This window comes from Lynx canadensis, chromosome B2, assembly GCF_007474595.2.
Source record: "Lynx canadensis isolate LIC74 chromosome B2, mLynCan4.pri.v2, whole genome shotgun sequence".
Classification (NCBI taxonomy): domain Eukaryota; kingdom Metazoa; phylum Chordata; class Mammalia; order Carnivora; family Felidae; genus Lynx; species Lynx canadensis.
This window is the reverse complement of record NC_044307.1, coordinates 33675470-33696014: the sequence shown is the minus strand read 5'-3', so window position 1 is coordinate 33696014 and position 20545 is coordinate 33675470. Positions and strand designations below refer to the sequence as shown.

Below are 20545 nucleotides of genomic sequence, written 5' to 3'. Positions count from 1 at the left end.
TTCCAGCCTTTTACTTTCAACCTAACTATGTCTTTGTATTTGGAGTTTCTTGGAGATGGCATATAGTTGGGCCATTTTCCCCCTAACCTGATAATCTCTGTCTTCTAACTGGTATTTAATGTAATTATTTATATATTTGAATTTAAACTATTTTATTTGTTTTCTATTTGTTCTCTTATTTGAAGGACTTGGAAGTCCGTTACAGTGCTAAACTTATTATTTATTTGTGACTAAATTCTTTTAAAAGTGTATTTGTCCTGACAATAAAAGAAATATAAAACATAGAAAATAGAAAAAATATAAAGAACAAAGCAAAACATTTACTGTTCTATATGAACACTGTTAATGTATGTGTCCAAATATTAAAAACAAAAATTTTTATTTTTCAAATTTGACCTTGTGTTACATATAGTTGTATAATCTACTTTTTTCCTACTCGCTAATATTTTAGGATCTTTTCCCCTGTTATTAAATACTTTCAGAAACTTAGTAGTTGAATACCATTCCATTGGATTACTATAACCAAAATATTATAATTTTTTTATTGGGGTAAAAATTTTTTTTAATGTTTGTTTATTTTTTTTTTTTAATTTTTTTTTTTAATTTTTTTTTTCAATGTTTATTTATTTTTGGGACAGAGAGAGACAGAGCATGAACGGGGGAGGGGCAGAGAGAGAGGGAGACACAGAATCGGAAACAGGCTCCAGGCTCCGAGCCATCAGCCCAGAGCCTGACGCGGGGCTCGAATTCACGGACCACGAGATCGTGACCTGGCTGAAGTCGGATGCTTAACCGACTGCGCCACCCAGGCGCCCCAATGTTTGTTTATTTTTGAGAGAGACAGAGACAGAATGCGAGTGGGTTAGGGGCAGAGAGAGAGGGAGACACAGAATCTGAAGCAGGCTCCAGGCTCCAAGCTGTCAGCACAGAGCCCAACACGGGGCTCGAACTCACGAGCTGTGTGAGATTATGACCTGAGCCGAAGTCAGACGCTCAACCGACTGAGCCACCCAGGTGCCCCATTATTGGGGTAAAATTTTAAAGTGTACAATTCTGTGGCGTTTAGTACATTCACAGTATTGTGCAATCGTCATCTATTTAATTCCAACACATTTTTATCACCCCAAAAGGAAACCCCATACCCATTACAATTATTCCCTATTGTTGTAGCCTCTGGCAACCACTAATGTGCTTTCTGTCTCTATGGATTGGTTACTAATTCTTAGAGATCGGGCAAAGTGTATAAATAGTGATCAACTAATAAATGTATTAGACAGCCATCTGAAAAATAGAATCTGGGCTGCTTGCTAAGAATGAACAAATAATAACTTACTTGGCTCACAAATTCATTTTTTTTTTTTTTTTAAGTAAAATAGGGCAGTAGAGTAGTAGGATGAGCTCTGAAGTCATACCATCTGTAGTTCAATAGTAATTAGCAATGTGACCTTTAGGAAATTATTTAATCTTTTAGTGACTCTAGTTTTTTAATCTACAAGGAAAACATTACCCTACATCATAGTGTTTTGAGGGGATTAGAAGAGTTAATGCACATAAAAACTTGTAGAACAGCATGTCATGATAAGCTCTGATTAAATGTTAGATGCTATTATTTTAGCATTTTTATTATTATTAAAAGATGCGACTATATTGTGAAACCTTGTGTAGTAATCATTCCTCAGCTGTTAACCTGTTGTGTATTAACTTCTTAGTAAAGTTTCCGTAAAGCTTTTGTCACCTCATATATCCCAATGATCTGGGTTTTTTTTAGAGTCCTAGTGGGATCTTGAGGGTAGAGTCAAATATTCTAAGTCCTAAAACCAGAAAGGTGTTGAACATTTGTGTGGAGTACTCAAGGCAAAAGAATATTCAGCTTAATGTGAAGAAAGTCCTAAAATCTATAATCTAAGCTTCCACCTTACAAAACTAGAAAATGAAAAGGAAATTAAATCCAAAGTAAGCAGAAGAAGAGAAATAATAAAAATTAGAGCAAGAATCAATGAAATTGCAAACAAAATCAATAGAGAAAATCAGCAAAACCAAAAGCTGGTTCTTAGAAAAGATCAGTTAAGGGGCGCCTGGGTGGCGCAGTCGGTTAAGCGTCCGACTTCAGCCAGGTCACGATCTCGCGGTCTGTGAGTTCGAGCCCCGCATCAGGCTCTGGGCTGATGGCTCGGAGCCTGGAGCCTGTTTCCGATTCTGTGTCTCTCTCTCTCTGCCCCTCCCCCGTTCATGCTCTGTCTCTCTCTGTCCCAAAAATAAATAAACGTTGAAAAAAAAAAAAGAAAAGATCAGTTAAATCGGTAAGCCTCTAGACAGGCTAAGAACAAAAGGGAGAAGACCCAATTTACTAAAATAAGAAATGAAAGAAGGGACATTACTACAGATCCCATGGACACTAAAAGAATAGTAAAGGCATATTATGAGCAACTCTGTGCCTAGATATAAATGGACCAGTTCCTTGAAAGATACAGTCTGCCAAAGCTTACACAGGAAGAAATAGGAAACGTGAATAGGCCTTTAACTATTAAAGAAATTAAATCAGTAACCTTACAAAACAGAAAACACCAGGCTCAGGTGAGTTTACTGATTAATTCTACTAAACACTTATGAAAGAAATTATACTACTTCTCTAGAATCTCTTCCAGAAGATAGAAGCAATCTCATTCTATAAGACTAACATTATTCTAATACCAAAACCAAAGCTATTACAAGAAGAGAAAACCATAGACAATTAATTATCTCTCATGAACATAGATGCTAATATTCTTAACAAAATAATAGCAAACTCAATCCAAATGTATAAGAATAATTATACATACCATCGCCAAGAGGACTTTATACCAGATATACAAGACTGGTTCACCATTTAAAAATCATTTGGGGCACCTGGGTAGCTCAGTCGGTTGAGCATCTGACTTCCGCTCAGGTCATGATCACACAGTTCATGTGTTCGAGCCCCACATTGGGCTCTGTGCTGACAGCTCGAAGCCTGGAGCCTGCTTCGGATTCTGTGTCTCCCTCTCTCTCTGCCCCTCCCCTGCTCGCACTGTGTCTCCCTTTCAAAAATAAATAAACATTAAAAATTTTTTTTTTAATTTTTTTTTCAATATATGAAGTCTATTGTCAAATTGGTTTCCATACAACACCAGCGCTCATCCCAAAAGGTGCCCTCCTCAATACCCATCACCCACGCTCCCCTCCCTCCCACCCCCCATCAGCCCTCAGTTTGTTCTCAGTTTTTAAGAGTCTCTTATGCTTTGGCTCTCTTCCACTCTAACCTCTTTTTTTTTTTTCCTTCCCCTCCCCCATAGGTTTCTGTTAAGTTTCTCAGGATCCACGTAAGAGTGAAACCATATGGTATCTGTCTTTCTCTGTATGGCTTATTTCACTTAGCATAACACTCTCCAGTTCCATCCATGTTGCTACAGAGGGCCATATTTCATTCTTTCTCATTGCCACGTAGTACTCCATTGTGTATACAAACCACAATTTAAAAAAAAAAATTTTTTTTTTTAAATCAGTAAATGGAATCCATTACCTCAGTAGGCTAAGATGAAAAATCACACGTTCTTATCAATAGATGCAGGAAAACCATTTGTCAAAATTCATGATTGAGGAAAACTAGGAATAGAGGGGGATTTACTTGATAAAGAGCATGTACGAAAATCCTTCAGCTAACATTATAATGGTGAGAAAGTAGAAACGTCTCCTCTAAGATCAGAAATAAGGCAAGAAAAAGACCACTGCTTTTCAGCATCATACTGGAAGTTCTAGGTAACACAGTAAGACAATTAAAGGAAATAAGGTATATAGATTGGGAAGAAAGAGATGAAACTGTACTTTTTTGCACATGACATGATGATGTAGATAATCTGAAAAAAAAAAAATGACAAAAACTCCTGGAACTAATAAGCAGTGATAACAAGGTTGTAAGATACAAAGTTAATATGTAAAAGTCAATGACTATCCTATATACTAGCAGTGAATAGCTGGATTGTGAAATTAAAGGAGCACCTAGATGCTCAGTTGGTTGAGCGTCTTGACTTCAACTCAGGTCATGATCTGTCTCACAGTTTGGTTTGTGAGTTCTGCCCCTGCTTTGGAGCCCACTTTGGATCCTCTGCCTCCCGCTCTTTCTGTCCCTCCCCTGCTCGCTTGCTCGCTCTCTCTCTCTCTCAAAAATAAAAACATTAAAAAAAATTGAAAACACATTACTGTTTATGTTAGCATCCTCCCAAAATGAAATACCTAAGTATAAATCTATCACAGTATGAACAAGATTAATATGAGGAAAACAACACAGCCTTGATGAAATAAATTGAAGAACTAAGTAAGTAGAGAGGTTTTCTATGTTCACGGATAGGAAGACAATATCGTCAAAATGTAATTTCTTCCCAGCTGATCTGTAGATTCAACACATTCCCGATTAGAGTTCCAGCAAGTTTTTGTGTGGATATCAACCAATTAATTCTAAATTTTATACGAAGATGCAAAAGACCCAGAATAGCCACTTCATATGGGAGAGAGACAAAGCTGGACAAATGATACTCCCTGACTTTAAGACTTACTATATAAAGCTACAGTAATTAAGACCATGTGGTGGGGCGCCTGGGTGGCGCAGTCGGTTAAGCGTCCGACTTCAGCCAGGTCACGATCTCGCGGTCCGTGAGTTCGAGCCCCGCGTCAGGCTCTGGGCGGATGGCTCGGAGCCTGGAGCCTGTTTCTGATTCTGTCTCCCTCTCTCTCTGCCCCTCCCCCGTTCATGCTCTGTCTCTCTCTGTCCCAAAAATAAATAAAAACGTTGAAGAGGAAAAAAAAAAAAAGACCATGTGGTATTAGTGAAAGAAAAAACAAATAGATCAATAGAACAGAATAGAGAGTCCAGAAAAGGGCACAAATACAGTCGGCTGATCTTTGACAAAGAAGCGAAGACAATACACTGGAGAAAAGATAGTCTTTCCAACAGATGGTACTGGATCAGCTAGATACCTAAATGCAAAGAAATGAATCCAGACACAGACCTTACATTCTTTGAAAAAGTTAACTCATGATGAATCATAAACCTAAATGTAAAATAGACATAGCACCAAAGAAGATATACAGATAGATGAAAAGATGTTCATTATCATGTCATTAGAGAATTGCAAGTTAAATTAAAACAGGTTACCACTATCCACCTATTAGAATGCCCCAAATCCACAACATTGACACCACCAAGTGCTGGGGAGGATGTGGGGCCACAGGAACTCTCATTTATTGTGGGTGGGAATGCAAAATGGTACAGTCACTTCAGACAGTTTGGCAGTATCTCACAAAACTAAATACTTTTGCTGTGTTTATAATTGTTTTATTCATAATTGCAAAAACAGGGAAGCAACCAAGATGTCTGTCTAGCAATAGGTAAATGGGCACATAAACTATGATACATCAAGATAATGGAATAATTCCCAGCACTAAAAAGAAATGAGCATTCAATCCATGAAAAGGCGTGGAAGAACCTTAAGTGCATGTATCTAAGTGAAAGAAGCCGATCTGAGAAAACTACATTCTGTATGATTCTTATGTGACATTCTGGAGAAGGCAAAACTGGAGACAGTAAAAAGATCAGTGATTGTCAGGGGTTGGGGGCAGGAGGAATAAATAAGGCAGAACACAGAGGATTTTTAGGGCAGTGAAATTATTTGGTATGATACCAGAGTGGTGGATACACATCATTCATTTATCAGAACCCATAGAAGGGTGCCTGGGTGGCTCAGTCAGTTAAGCATCTGACTTCGGCTCAGATCATGATCTCACAGTTTAGTTCCAGCCCCGAGTCAGGCTCTGCTGACAGCTTCGAGCCTGGAGCCTGCTTCATATTGTGTCTCCCCCTCTCTGCCCCTTACCCACTCGCACTCTCTCTCTCAAAAATAAACAAACATTAAAAAACAAACAAACATAGAATGTACAACACCAAGAGTGAACCCAATATAAACTATGGATTTGGGTCATAATGATGTGTCTGTGTGGGTTCATTGATTATAACAAATATATCACTTTGGTGTGGGATGTTGATAGTGGAGGAGGTTGTACATGTGTGGAGACAGAATATACATGTATCTTCTCAGTTTTGCTGGGAACCTAAAAACTCCTCTAGAAATAAAGTCTTAAAAGATAACAAAGTCTACTAAAAATGCTTCTCTTCAATTATAAACATTAGAAAATAACTTTCTAGGGCCGTATGGGTGGCTCAGTCAGTTGAGCATCTGACTTCAGCTCGGGTCATTATCTCATGGTTCGTGGGTTCGAGCCCCACGTCAGCTCTGTGCTGACAGCTCAGAGCCTGGATCCTGCATCAGATTCTGTCTCTCCCTCCCTCTGCCCCTCCCCCACTCACACTCTGTCTCTCTCTCTCTCTCAAAAATAAACATTATTTTAAAAACAGAAGAAAAGAAAATAACTTTTTAGGTCAAGTGGTCTAGAAGGGCTTTCCCCAATCTGCAATATTTTAACTAAATAGATTCAGATTGGTAACAAGGGAGAAGGTACTGCATTTTCAGACTGCAATAAATAACATAAACTCTGGTGGAGTGTGACTTGTGCAAGTGGCATGAGTGAGGGTGCTGTGTGGGAAGAACTGGGAGATGGATTGGAGGTCATAGTGCTCTGAGGAATGTTTACACCACTAGTCATCGGGAAGAGAGATGGGTAGCAGACTCTCATAGTCCAGTCTAAGAGGCCTGTGAGGGGCATCTGTGTATTCCATGCACCTCAGATGTGAGTGAGTGGTGAGATTGACTTTCTCTGGTAGGATTGAGAAGTTGAGATGGCCATGAGTGAGCCCTGTGATCCTGTGTGTGTGGATGTTGCTAGACCCACTTCAGTTTAGGATGGGTACTCATTCATTTCTCCAAAGCTCTGTGCCCAGATTCGAGCCAGGCAGATAATTTGGTCTAGTAAGAGCCTGCAGTGGAAATGGAGAGGAAAGGGTACTTGTGCAGGTTGTGTAAGACCAAAGAAATGAAGAAAAGGAAAAATGGGTTAGGGGGAGAATGAAGAAACATTTAGGAGGTTCTGCTTTGTCACTGCCTTTGACTCTGACTTCTCAGTGAATGTGATGTCTGTAATGTAATTCTTTTTGGAGAGAATGTTGAGGGGGAGGGTGTTGTTTTGCTAGTTCTTGCATTGGTCTGGCTTGGATGGTGATGTTGACTTGCAGCAGTTTCTCTGAAGCCAGAAAACAAAGCCTGTCCTCTTTTAGGAGGAGGGGGAAGGGACAGCAGAGTTAATGTAGTGCATTACCAGATCTCTAGGACAGAAAAGCTTTCACCAGGAGTAACTAATTACCATCCAAAATGCTCTTTTATACTTTCTGGCCATAATTATGTTGAAGACAAGGCTTAAATTTCTAAAAAAGGCAAATGGGACCCCTGTCTTGTTGATATGCTTTTAAGTATTCAAAACATACATAGTAGTTTTGTAGAAAGGTAGCACAGTCCTAAGTTAAACTTCACCTTAGAAGTATGTGTACCAAGAGGAGCAGTCTTTTTTATTTTTAATTTTAAGGTGTGTAAGTTTGAATTCGGTAAATCAGTTGATAGTCTAAAATTTTTCTTTCTGGTTGTTGAACTAAATACTTGGAGGTACTTCTGCTCAAATATTCTATTTTAACTTCTCCTTTGATGAAAATACTATTGATACCAGCAAATACCAAGTGTGTCCCAGTCAAACAAACTGGTTGAGAAATTCAGCAGTAGTAGTGGGAAAAAAAAACCAAAACAAAACAAAACAAAAAAACAGCCATCTTTCTACCTGTTTGCATATAGAATGGGTAATATTTAAATATTAAGTCCTTCTATCCAAGTTTTTCTTTATGTAGGCTCTACGCCCAGCGTGAGCCCAGTGCAGGGCTTGAACTTAACGACCCTGAGATCAAGACCTGAGCTGGGATCAAGAGTCAGATGCTTAACCGATTGAGCCACCCAGTCACCCCTCCAATGTTTTATTTAAGTGCTTTTCGACATAACTGCCAAAATGATTGTGAAGATGTCAGTTTAATCTGTATATTATGCCATTTGCAAAAGTTTGGCTATTAATGTGCTCATAGCTATAGTTTGAATTCTCTGCAGTATTTTTAAACATAATTGTACTTTAAAATTTACTATTTATTTATTTATTTATTTATTTATTTATCTCTACATCCAATGTGGGGCTTGAACTCACAACCGCAGGATCAAGAGTCGCATGCTCTACTGACTGGGCCAGCCAGGCACCCCTACTTTAAGGGGTACCTGGGTGGCTCAGTCAGTTAAGTGCCCAACTTTTAATTTCAGCTTGGGTCAATGATCTCATGGTTTGTGGGATCGAACCCCACATCGGGCTCTGTGCTGGCAGCTCGGAGACTGCCTGGGATTTTCTCTGCCCCTCCCCTGGGCTTTTGCAGGCTCTCAAGATAAATAAGCATTTTAAAAATAATAAAATTTAAATATTTTAAGTTGCTTCAATGTACTTGCAATCTACAGTAATTTTCTGTAGTTGTGCTGTTACCCACTCAGATTATGCTTTATAAGTAGGCTATAGAAATGTAAATAGTGAGGATGTTAATATTTACATATTTTTTGTCAGAAATAGTTGTCTCCATAAGTAGTATCTGTTTCCTGATTGGTGGAACACTCAAAACTGACTAGCGGTGGGAGTGCTGCATGGTGTTATAGATAAGCACTAGATTAGGATTAAAAAGAGCTGACTTCTGTTTCTGTTTTTGATTCTGCCACATAATATATTCATGATTGACCTTGAGCAACTAACTTAAAAGTTACTGGGCCTCAGGGTATTTTTTGTTGGTTGGTTTGTTTCAATTGTGGTGCGATACACATAACAAAATTTACCACCTTAACCATGTTTAAGTATACAGTTTAGTGACATTAAGTACTTATTACACAACCATCGTTACCACTTATCTCCAGAATTCTTTTTATCTTGCAAAACTGAAACTCTGTACCCACTAAATAATAACTTCTCATTTCTCTCTCTCTCCAGCCCTTGACGTCACCACTGTTCTGTCTGTCTCTACGAGTTTGACTCTTCTGGTACCTCATATAAGTGGTATCATACAGTATTACAATATTTGTCTTTTGTGATTGGCTTATTTCACTTAGCATAATGTCCTGATGGTTCATCCAAGTTGTAGCATGTATCAGAATTTCTTTCCTTTTTAAGGTTGAGTAATAATCAGTTGTATGTATATACCACACTTTTAGGTCTATTCATGCATCACTGGACAGACACTTGGATTGCTTCCACCTTTTGATATTATGAATAATGCTGCTATGAACGTGGATATAGAAATATTTCTTTGAGAGCCTCCTTTTAGTTCTTTTGGGTATACACTTACAAGTGGAATTGCTGGACCATATGGCAGTTGTATTTTTAATTTTTTGAAGAACCGCCATGCTGTTTTCCATAGTGGCTGCACCATTTTACACTCCCACCAACAGTGCACCAGGGTTTCAGTTTCTCCACGTCCTTGCCAACACTTGCTATTTTATTTTCTGGTTTTTGATAGTAGCCATCCTAATGTGTGTAAGGTGTTATGAGTTTTGATATGCATTTCCCTAATGATAAGTGGTGTTGAGCATCTTTTCATGTGCTTGTTGGCTATTCAGTTTATCTGTTAAAGTTATTTTTTAAATCAGGTTTTGGGTTTTTTTTAGGTAGGAGTTCTTTATATATTCTGGGTATTAACCCTTATCAGATACATGATTTGCAGATTCTTTGTTCTGTGGGTTATCTTTTCACTCTGTTAATTTTGTCTTTTGATGCACAGAAGTCTTTTTTTTTTTTGATTATTTTTGTGAGAGAGACAGAGAGAGAGAGAGAGCGCGAGCGAGCATGAGTGGGGGAGGGGCAGAGAGAGAGGGAGACACAGAATCCAAAGCTGGCTCCAGGCTCTGAGCTGCCAGCACAGAGCCCAACGAGACGAGATTGTGACCTAAGCGGAGGTCGGATGCTTAACCAACTGAACCACCCAGGCACCCCTGATACATGAAAGTTTTCATTTTGATGTAGTCCAGTTTATTTTTTCTTTGGTTGCCTGTGCTTTTTGTGTCATATCCAAGAAATCATTTTCAAATCCAGTGTCATGAAGCTTTCCCTCTATATTTTCCTCTTTTTTTTTTACCCCTCTATATTTTCTTCTAAGAGTTTTATACTTTAAGCTGTTATGTTTAGGTCTTTGATCCATTTTTTTATTTTATTTTTTTAATGTTGATTTATTTTTGAGAGAGAGAGAGACAGAGTGCGAGTGGGGAAGGGGCAGAGAGACAGGAAGACAGGAAGACAGGGCTGTCAGCCCAAACCCTGATGCGGGGCTCAAACCCATGAACTGTGAGATCATAACCTGAGCCGAAGTCGGACCCTTAAGTCACTGAGCCACCCAGGCACCCCAGATCCATTTTTTTAAAGTTGTATTAAGTAATCTGTATGTCCATGGGGCTCAAATTCACAACCCCAAGATCAAGAGTCACATCCTCCTCTGACCGAGCCAGCCAGGCACTCCGGTCTTTGATCTGTTGTGAGGTAATTCTTGTACCTATGTAGTGTGAAAGTAAGGTTCCATCTTTATTCTTTTGTATATGATATTCAGTTTGAATATGATATGATATTTAACAGCGCTTGTTGAAAAGACTGTTCCTTCCCTTTAAAAAAATTTTTTTAACATTTTTATTTTATTTTTGAGAGTGAGAGAGACGGAGTGTGAGCTGGGGAGAGGCAGACACAGAATTCGAAACAGGCTCCAGGCTCTGAGCTGTCAGCACAGAGCCTGATGCAGGGCTCAAGCCAATGAACTGTGATACCATGACCTGAGCCGAATTCGGACGCCCAACTGACTGAGCCACCCAGGCGCCCTGTCCTTTCCCTTTTGAATGGCCATGCCAGCCTTGTCAGAAATCATTTGGCCATATATGGGAGGGTTTGCTTCTGAACTCTCTTTTCTTCTGTTGATCTGTACATCTTTTTACCAGTACCACACTATTTTGATTATTGTAGTATTTTAGTAAGTTTTAAAATCAGGAAGTGTGAGACTTCCAGTGTCATTCTTTTTTCAAAATTGTTTTGGCTTTTGAAAATTGTTATGGTTTTAGTGATGCCGAGAGCGATCAAAGGGTTCAAGTAGTGACAGCCTGATCCCTCCATTGCGGAGGTCCTCCTTCTCAAGCAACCTTTAGCCTAATGGCTTTCATTCATTGATGATTATTGCCTAAGTCATTTCATCAGGGGTTACAAAGTGATTATTTCTTCCACCCACATTATTAGCTGGAGTAGTTCTGGGATAAAAAGAAAAGTTTTCTTCATCAACAGTGATACCTTGCAATTCAGTTTTACAGTCAGGCTAGACTCAGTGCTTGATTCTTTACCTTTACTTGCCAATTTTTAGAGGAAGGAGTTGGTGCTCTAGTTGCTTTCAGTGAAACTAATGAATGAGGAGGAAAAGTTAAAGGTTAAATACCCTTTTTATTGGTATCATAAACTCTTAGATTTTATATATGAAACCTATTTTAGTTCATTGCAGTTAGGGATCCAGGAATCTGTTTTTTTCACACATAGCCCTCATGTTCTTGATGTAGGTGGTCTGCAGAGCAGTCTGCTGTAAAGTAATATGCTTGATTGAAAACTGGCTACTATTTTGTGGTGTTGTCTTCCATACCACAGGTGGTGTTCACTGACAAGTTAATGCCCAGTCTTATCAAAGTAGTTGATTTTTAAGTTACAACATTAAATGTTAACTTGCCCAAGTAAGGAGGCCTTATCTGCTTTTTGTTTACTGTCATTGTCATAGTCCTCTAACTAGACATAGCCAGTCATCAGACATTACTCTTAACATTGACTAACTTCCAACATGGCAACACCGTAAACATATTTTGTTTGTTTTTTTTTTAATGCTACTTAAATGGTGCTACTTAAATTGTGCATAGATAATTTGCTATTGTGCGCCTGTCCTATGCCAATCACCATCCTACAGAACTGATCTCCAGTCCTTACTGTGTTTCCCTTTGACCTAGGTTGTTTGTTTTTGTTTTCTTTTTGTTGTTGTTTGGCTGTTTTTTTTTTTCTTCATTATCTAAGACATTTCTACTATTTCTAAGTCACAATTTAGGAATATTTAGAGAAGTTTCCCATTACTGCCTCCTTCAGCCAGTCCCTTCCTCCCCCTAAGATACTCATTTTTATTTATTTATGGTTTATCTGTTCAGTGTTGTTTGTTTTGCAAATACTAGCCAACACATAGAAATTTGACCCTTTTCTCACACAAAAGTATCACAACTAAAGATACTGATCTGCATCTTACTTCCCCCCCCCCCCCACTTAATAATATATTCCAGAGATCACTCTAGAAATTCTCATTTCTTTTTATGACTATGGAGTATCCCCTCTGGTAGAATGTCATCATTTTTACAGCCAGTCACTATTGATGGACATTCAAGTTTTTAAAAAATTCTTGCTGTTACATGTAATGCTATTATTTTCCTCCTCCAGTTTCTTCCCCATTTCACTGCTCTCCTTCATAGAAAAATTCCTTGGAAAATTTTGTATCAGTAATGGCTGTCTCCACCTCCTGATTTCTAGACTCTTGAATTCTTTCCATCAGGCTTCTGTCTGCACCACTGAAACTCCTCTTTCCAAAACACCAGTGACCTGCATGATGCTATATTCCATGCTTTGTTCTCACTTCGCAATTTACTTGAATTATTAGTTGCACTGGACCCAGTTGATGACTCTGTCCTCCTTGAAACATTTGTGACTAGGCTTCTACTTCTGTGTTTTCTTTGTTCTTTTTTTATTTTTTGTTTTTTTAATAAGATAAGAAAGTAAGAATAATAGGAAAGCTCTCTTTACAGAGAGGGGACATTTGAAAGCGAACGCCCCTATTCTTTTTTTTTAATGTTTATTTATGTTTGAGAGAGCACAAGTGGTGGGGGGGGGGGCAGAGTGAGAGGCAGACAGAGGATCCGAAGTGGGCTCCAAAGCGGGCTCCCTGCTGACAGCAGCAAGTCCGATGTGGGACTTGAACTCACGAACCGACCATGAGATCATGACCTGATGGATGCTCAGCTGACTGAGCCACCCAGGTGTCCCTGTGTTTTCTTTATTCTTGAGGCTGTTCCTTCTGTCTTTTTTCTCACCATCTTACCATTGAATGAATGCATTCCTCTTGCCTATAATGTCAGCTGGTGGCTGGGCCAGCTGGGCCCACTTCAGGGGAGGGCTGTCTGTACCAGAAGGGAAATAGGAAGGGCTGGAGTCTCTGCGTCTATAAGTTGAAGCCAAGAGGGGGAAGAGATGAAGGCTTCTGGTTTCAAAGGTCACCTGAAACAAGCCTGTAGTCTGACACAACCAGATTTATTGATGCTAATATGGTGAGGGCAGGCATTTCAGGGGAACTCTGGAATGCCACACAACAAGAGGGAGGAGGGAAGCAGCCTTTGTAAGGTTTGGGTTCTTGCTGAAGGATTCTGAGAAAGCTCTAAGGGAAATGGGGATCAATTTGGGATTGGCAGCTATTTCTGAGGCAGGATTAGAAGGGGGGATTAATTAGGGTTTGAATGCTATCTTGAGGCAGGGCAGTTTAACATTTGGGTATCCTCAGTAATAGATGCTATAACGGAATGGGTCTGGGGGCATCACTGGTAAGAAAGCAATAGTCACTCGGAGGGTTGTTAACAGCATTTTATAGGGGCTGCCTGACCTTGGGAGAAATAATGTTTCCTGTTAACTTTGCACCTACCTCTATCTATAAGTAAGTGTCTGTACTTCAAGCCCAGTTCATGGTAGGGTTATTTTTTTTCATTTTTCATTCTGAGCTGATTTCCATCTTTTATCTCAGATATATTTTTACTCTTTCAGTTCCATGGCACTGATTTACTGGATTTGGAAGTATAGATTTTTGTTTCCTATCACTGAAGCAAGTAGTTAAGTAATTAAATGATCGCTGTAGTCTCCCACCCCACCCCCAAATTAAGGTGAGAGCTCATAATTGGTAAATAGGGCATGATTTGGGAAAATTGTGAAGTAGGAATAGTTTCTTTGTTGCCGTTTCAGCTTTTCTTTCCAAGCCCCTCTCCCTGTTATACAGGGCCCCAGGAACCCTTCTCATCTCATCTCATCTCATCTCATCTCATCTCATCTCATCTCATCTCATCTCATCTCATCTCATCTCATCTCATCTCATCTCATCTCATCTCATCTCATCTCATCTCATCTCATCTCATCTCATCTCATCCAGGCTTTCGCTGTTCTTTCTTAGGCCCTTTCCTCTCCCCTTTTTGAACTTGTGCCTATTGGTTGATTTGATCATGATGTTGATTTGATAATGACCTTAATATATTAAGGTAGTTTAATATATTCCTTGGAGGGGCATTTGCATTTTAAAAGGAAATTCCTAAGAATAATACTGAAACCAAGGTACAAGGTTCTAATGCTTTTGTGGCAAGATGGGGTGGGGAATGAGGATGGGTAGGGAACAGGGTTTGAGTAGAGGCTGTCCTTCAGCAGTCACTCTGAGCAGCTGATGAACTGGAGCCTGGAACTGGAGCCTGGTCAGCCTCCTCCCCCCTTAGATGCTGCGATAGGTGGTGTGTTGGTAAACATAGCGAAAGTATATGGGCACGTGTCATGGGAGCAAGGCTCTGTGTGGAGTAAATAAGGTGGAAATGTAGATCGGAAGTTGAGACTGGGAAGTTGAGACAAGGACAACTGGAAGTGCCTCTTTTTCACAGTGGTACACAAACACTGCTGCCTTGGTAGTTCCTAGAGACAGACACAAGTATGTTGAGACTTGCTCATAACACTGACCTTTGAATTGCTTACTGTCTAGCAATGTTTCGGTCCATAGACTACCAGTGCTCAAACTCTCTCCTTTCAAGCCTCTGTCATGGAAGCTGGGCAGTACATATCCAGCCCTCCTACAGAGATGAAATGTGAACCCATAGCTTTAGCCCAGCAGTTCGATTAGAGCCTCTTTACTTCTCCAGATCCAAGTTGTTTCTTTTTTTTTAATTTTTTTTTTTCAACGTTTATTTATTTTTGGGACAGAGAGAGACAGAGCATGAACGGGGGAGGGGCAGAGAGAGAGGGAGACACAGAATCGGAAACAGGCTCCAGGCTCCGAGCCATCAGCCCAGAGCCTGACGCGGGGCTCGAACTCACGGACCGCGAGATCGTGACCTGGCTGAAGTCGGACGCTTAACCGACTGCGCCACCCAGGCGCCCCCCAAGTTGTTTCTTAATCCTCAGGGGAAATGTGATGTTCCTCTTGCACTTTAAGGTGCATTGAGCTTTAGGATTTGAATTCACGACGTCCAAACCTAGATATGACCTCCATGGTAGTCTTCGACATACACACTGACTAAAGCCAGGCTGTGTCTCCTGGTGTTGTGGCATTCTTGTTTCATGACTCCTGGGGACAAGTCTAAAGCATTTGCTCTAGGCGTCAGAAGCCTACAAGATTGCAGTCCTAGACACAGTTTGAACCGTTTTGAGGTGTCTTTGTAAACTTAATATGTAAAAGTTGTGCTTTCTCAAGTCTCCTGGCCTTTTCCCTGGGGATGTCCAGACCAAGTGGGACATATTGATGTGGCAGATTATTGCTTTCTGTAAGTGACTTCTGTCACAGAAGCAAGCTGTGGATGTCGTTGGGCAGCTTCAGCCCAACATGCACATCCAGATGATGGCTTATTTGTATAGTTGTTGCTGTTCCCTCTGTTCGAAGACTGTTAACTGGCCCTTACTGGTGTACTGAGAAGGGGTTGCACGGAAGAAGAGAGACATCACACTGCGTGGAAGAATGAACTCGTGTGTCTAGTTGAATGGGCGACTCGTTAGAAGGAAGACCTCAACATTGGTACATTACTATTAACTAAATTCCAGACTTTATTTAGATTTTTGAAAAAAATGTGGAACACTTCACAAATTCTCATGTCATCTTTGCACAGCGGCCACATTAATCTTCTCTGTATCGTTCCAGTTTTAATATATGCACTGCCAAAGTGAGCACAGACTTTAGTTTTTACCAGTTTTTCCACTCATGACCTCCAGAATCCATCCTAGGATACCACATTACGTGTAGTTGTCTTGTCTTTCAGTCTCCTCTGATCCCTGACAGTTTCTCAGTCTTTTCCATATTTTTCATGACCCATGATAGTTTAGAGGAATACTGGCAATTACCTTTTATAATGTCCCCCAGTTTGAGCCTTTATGATGTTTTCCTCAATTTAGACTGATGTTACAGGTTTGGGGAACAATGCTGCAGAGGTGAAGTGCCCTCCCAGGGGGCACCTGATGTTTCCATAACATCACTAGTGATTAAAATTGGTCACTTGGTTAAATTGTTTGGTTGCCAGTTTATCTGTTGTAAAAGTTATGTTTTTTTCATTCCCTTCTCTGTCCTTTGGAAGCAAATCACTGAGTCTAGTCCATACTCAAAATGGGTTGGGAGATATATGGAATTAAACTCCATCTCTTAGAAGGAGGAGTATCTGCGTATATTATTTGGAGTTCTTTAAGAAGGCTTCTCACCTAGCACAGAGCCCAGCGCAGGGCTTGAACTTACGATCCTCAGATCAAGACCTGAACTGAGAGCAAGAGTTGGAGCTGAGATCAAGAGTTGTAAGTGAGCCAAGGACCCCTTATTTAGAGTTCTTATGTAAAGAAATTTGACTCTTCTCATCAATTTATTTAATCATTTGTTTATATCACTAAGGACTCATGTGTATTTTTTTTATACTTTGAGTTATAATCCAGTACTATGTTATCTATCTTGTTGCCCGAATTATTCCAGCTTTGGCCAGAGGGAGGTCTTTTAGGTGACTCATGCATCCCTTTGACATACTCTTATCCTTTTGGTTTTTTTTTGAACACTTCCTTACTTTCTGATACTACAAATACAGTCCAGGCTCATCTTATATTTTCCGTGACTTAGCCCTAGAATCAGCCATTTTTCTGAGGACCCCTTGTTCTTTTTATTGGAGAATGGAGTTCAGAAACCACTGGCCACTGGGTATGTTTAATGCTGCTGGGCTGTCATTACTTCTAGGCCTTCTCAGCAGGCAGAGCTGGGTAGCATGTGTATACATACTAATCTCTGAATATTGACATATCTATCATTGTTTCTGTGTTTCTTCATCTGCATATATATCAAGATAAACATGAGTTGATATTGATGTCTTGGACTTTAATTTAGTACCACAGAGTTCATTTTAGAATGTTTTCTTTTCTTGCTCATCTATAATATCCTTCTTCAACAATGAGGAACCTTGCTCCCACCATTTCACTGTTCATCCCCAGTACACATGTACCCATGCTGTACCTGTCTTATAACCCATATCCTCACAAGAAACAAATTTACCAGTTTGAATATTGTACTGATTTTTAGCAATTCTATTTTGGTGGACAAATTGTAGATGTTTATTTATGTTTATTATAATGTGATTTGATCTGTGATGCTAGCTTTTAGATATGTTTTTAACATATCCACCATAATCTGAGATGTCTTTGTATATCACCATGGTTCATTAAGATTATGGAGTTGGGCTTCAAGTAGAATATTTCCCTTTTACTCTGCATTTCTAATCTAAACTTAAATAAAAAGTTCATGTTCTCTCTTCAGTAATTTATCATACATTTCTACAAAAGGAAGTTTATATTTATTAAAGTTATATACTTCTGAAGGTTTTATATGTAAAAGGGACGAATTGAATGAAACAATATTTACAGTACCATCTAGTTCCAAAGTCCTGGTCCAGGTGCTTTTTGAAAACCACCTTAAGGCAACACATTCTAAAATCAGTTTCTCCATTTGCTCTTAAGCCCTGAATGTGTAGGCTTGGCACTTGGTTCTACTTTATTGGCTACTTTTCTAGGACATCCTAGAATGTTGGCCCGTTCTTATTTTTGGTGCCAAAGATCATATATGTTTGTGGGTAAAGATACTTTGGCCTGGGAAATAAGACTGACTTAACTATAGCTTTAGTTCCCTGGATTCTTGGGTTCTCAAGTTCTGTTGAGGAAAAATAAATATGAGCTATACCAGTTACTCTGAGTTGAGCGTTCTCAGTCACCATGTAAGTTGGCTTTTAACTTGAAATCTGATCTTGGGTCCATCACTTCTACCTCCAGACCTCAGATCCTTTATCAAGAAAGTGCAGCTGTTCCATTAGATGACCCCTAAGATTTCTTACAGCTATGATTTTATCATCACAAGTAGTAAAATAACGTGGCTGGCAGTTCTTATCTCAGTAATTAAGGCATCTGGCAAGAACTGGAAATGGTCAGCCTCTCTGAAACAAGCTTATTGGGTCCATTTCTGTCGCTGTTCTTATTTGTTTGATTAACACACACACACACACACACACACACACACACACCATGATTGGAATGGACACATTCTGAAATGTGAAGGCTAGTGGTAGTACCTACATGGCTGAGATTGAACCATGTAGAAGACATACATTTAGAAGATCAGAACTGGAGTGTTCATTGTTGGCGTTTATAAACCAATGGTTTCTTAAATGACCTTCTCTTTACAGCTACTGTATTTAGCCTGTGAATGGTACAGAAGAATAGCCAAGGTGAAGAGAGTGCAGTGGCTTACATGTGACATGGCTCTATGAGTTATATGAAAGAAGCTTTAGCTCTTAAAGCCAGGGAGGAAAATGTCATTAGCCTCATATACTGATAACAGTCTTCAGAAGACTATCCTTTCCCATAAGCAAAGTGAAGGAAGCACATGACCTGTAGCTGAGTATGTAAAACATTATGTACTTACGAAAGGATTTTGGAAAACAGAGGGGTGAAAGAGAAGAAGTAAGAATTAATATGCTGTAAGACAGGGCATATCTGTTTAGGGAAAACAAACAATAGAGTGAAGAAATGTTGCCTTTGGTTAGAAAGCTAGGAGAGGAAAGCATGGAATGAATCTCCCTCGGGTGCCTGCCATTGAATTGTTCTTTAAGGCCTACATCATGTTGGTTTATGAGATTGACTTCAAGCTTTGAATGAAAGTTCTCTGACCCACTATTCCTGGCACTGTCCCAGATTTCTGAGTGAAGTTGCATGCTGAATATCCTGGCTTACAATGTTAATTAACAGGTTGAACTTTTATGGTACTAGTTTACATGAGGATTCACCTTTGCCTTAATGAAAAGTGTCTGGAATGGATCCCCATTCCTAACATGCTAGCACAGCTAGTGGCTGCAAAGAATTGCTAGTTCCAGAAGTGAACAGCAGGTGTCACTGCATCTCCACTTACTAGGGTTCTGGCTCCTAGCTGTTCGCTTGCAACCAAGTTTTTAATAGAGCTCCCAAACCACTGAACACAAATTGAGTATTTATGGCTGTCCTCAGATACAGAACCTAAATTGAAAATTGAGAATAAGCACAGCCCAAGAGGGTTTTCCTCAATCTCCTCACTATACTTTTTAGTGTTTTTCCCCCCTAGGCTTAATATTACCTGTATTTCTGTTTAGGTAACCGATGAATTTTATTAGCCTTTTCTTATCAATCATTCAGCAGTTATTTAAGAGCCTTGGACAGATTTTCATATTTTTTTCAGCTGGGTTCCCACTTCTTGGCCTTCCTGGAGCTTGCTTTTTAAAAGCCTTCCAGCAGGAAAGTTGATGTCACTGTTCTCTAAATTGAGGTGCCAAACATCAAAGGAAATAGCCTCTTTCTCTATTCTTCTATTTGAACACTTAGCTTTGGCAGTTGAGGAAATAACTGAATTATGACCAAAAGTCCTGTGGTGCATCTTCTAAAACAAATCTCTTATGGTTTCAATGTAGATGGTGGGGTGTCCCTCTATTATAACAAAGGCAAAGTTGGTGTTGAATTGGATTATTTTAGAAAGTCTGGGACAGACTAAATTTTTGGTATCCTTTGATCACATAGGTTGTTAGGAGAAAAAACACCCTAGGTGATATTTGTCTTAATAGTCAGGGTTAGTGCTGGTTTACACTTATGTCCTGGTATCATTATTAATAGCTTCCCCCTTTATTCTCAGTTGTCCTAGTTCAGACAATATGTAGTCACTCTAAATTGCTAGAGGTAGGGAGGGGACAGTTGATAGGTTGCTTATTATAGTAATTATAAGCATTTTTTGGCTCAAGAATTATGCCTGCCCTGAGTTTTCTAAGTTATATACATTCAAAATAAAGCAAAAACCACAAAGAGATTATAATTCTGGGAAAATAGCTTTTGGGTTTCTACCTAAAGATGATTGTTCTCTGGAGCAGTGATTTCCAAATGTGGCTGTGCATCAGAATCAGCTGGTAACCTTTTCACAAATAGTTTCATGGGTCTTATGATAGACCTCTACTGAATGTGTACTGGAGTTTGAACTTGACATTACCAAAAATGTAGAAAATCACGCAGTGCAAATGCATTGCGCTACTTTGTCAGCAAGCTTTTAAAATTAGCTCTTTATGCTTTGGGTGATGGTTGGGGTTTTTGGTGGTGGCTGCTGTGGGCCTTGAGGGTATGCCTGTCATTGATGTGAGTTGCCTTTTTGTTT

At 39.5% G+C, this 20545-nt stretch overlaps 1 protein-coding gene and 1 non-coding gene across 3 annotated transcripts in view; one reads left to right on the top strand and one right to left on the bottom strand.

The window, feature by feature from the left end:
* The window catches only part of ILRUN (inflammation and lipid regulator with UBA-like and NBR1-like domains), a 97558-nt gene that overhangs the window by 56659 nt on the left and 20354 nt on the right, over positions 1 to 20545 (top strand). The gene's annotated exons all lie outside the window — the stretch shown is intronic.
* Positions 15927 to 16029, bottom strand: LOC115515089. The gene has a single exon (XR_003969155.1). It is a non-coding gene; the product is annotated as a U6 spliceosomal RNA (small nuclear RNA).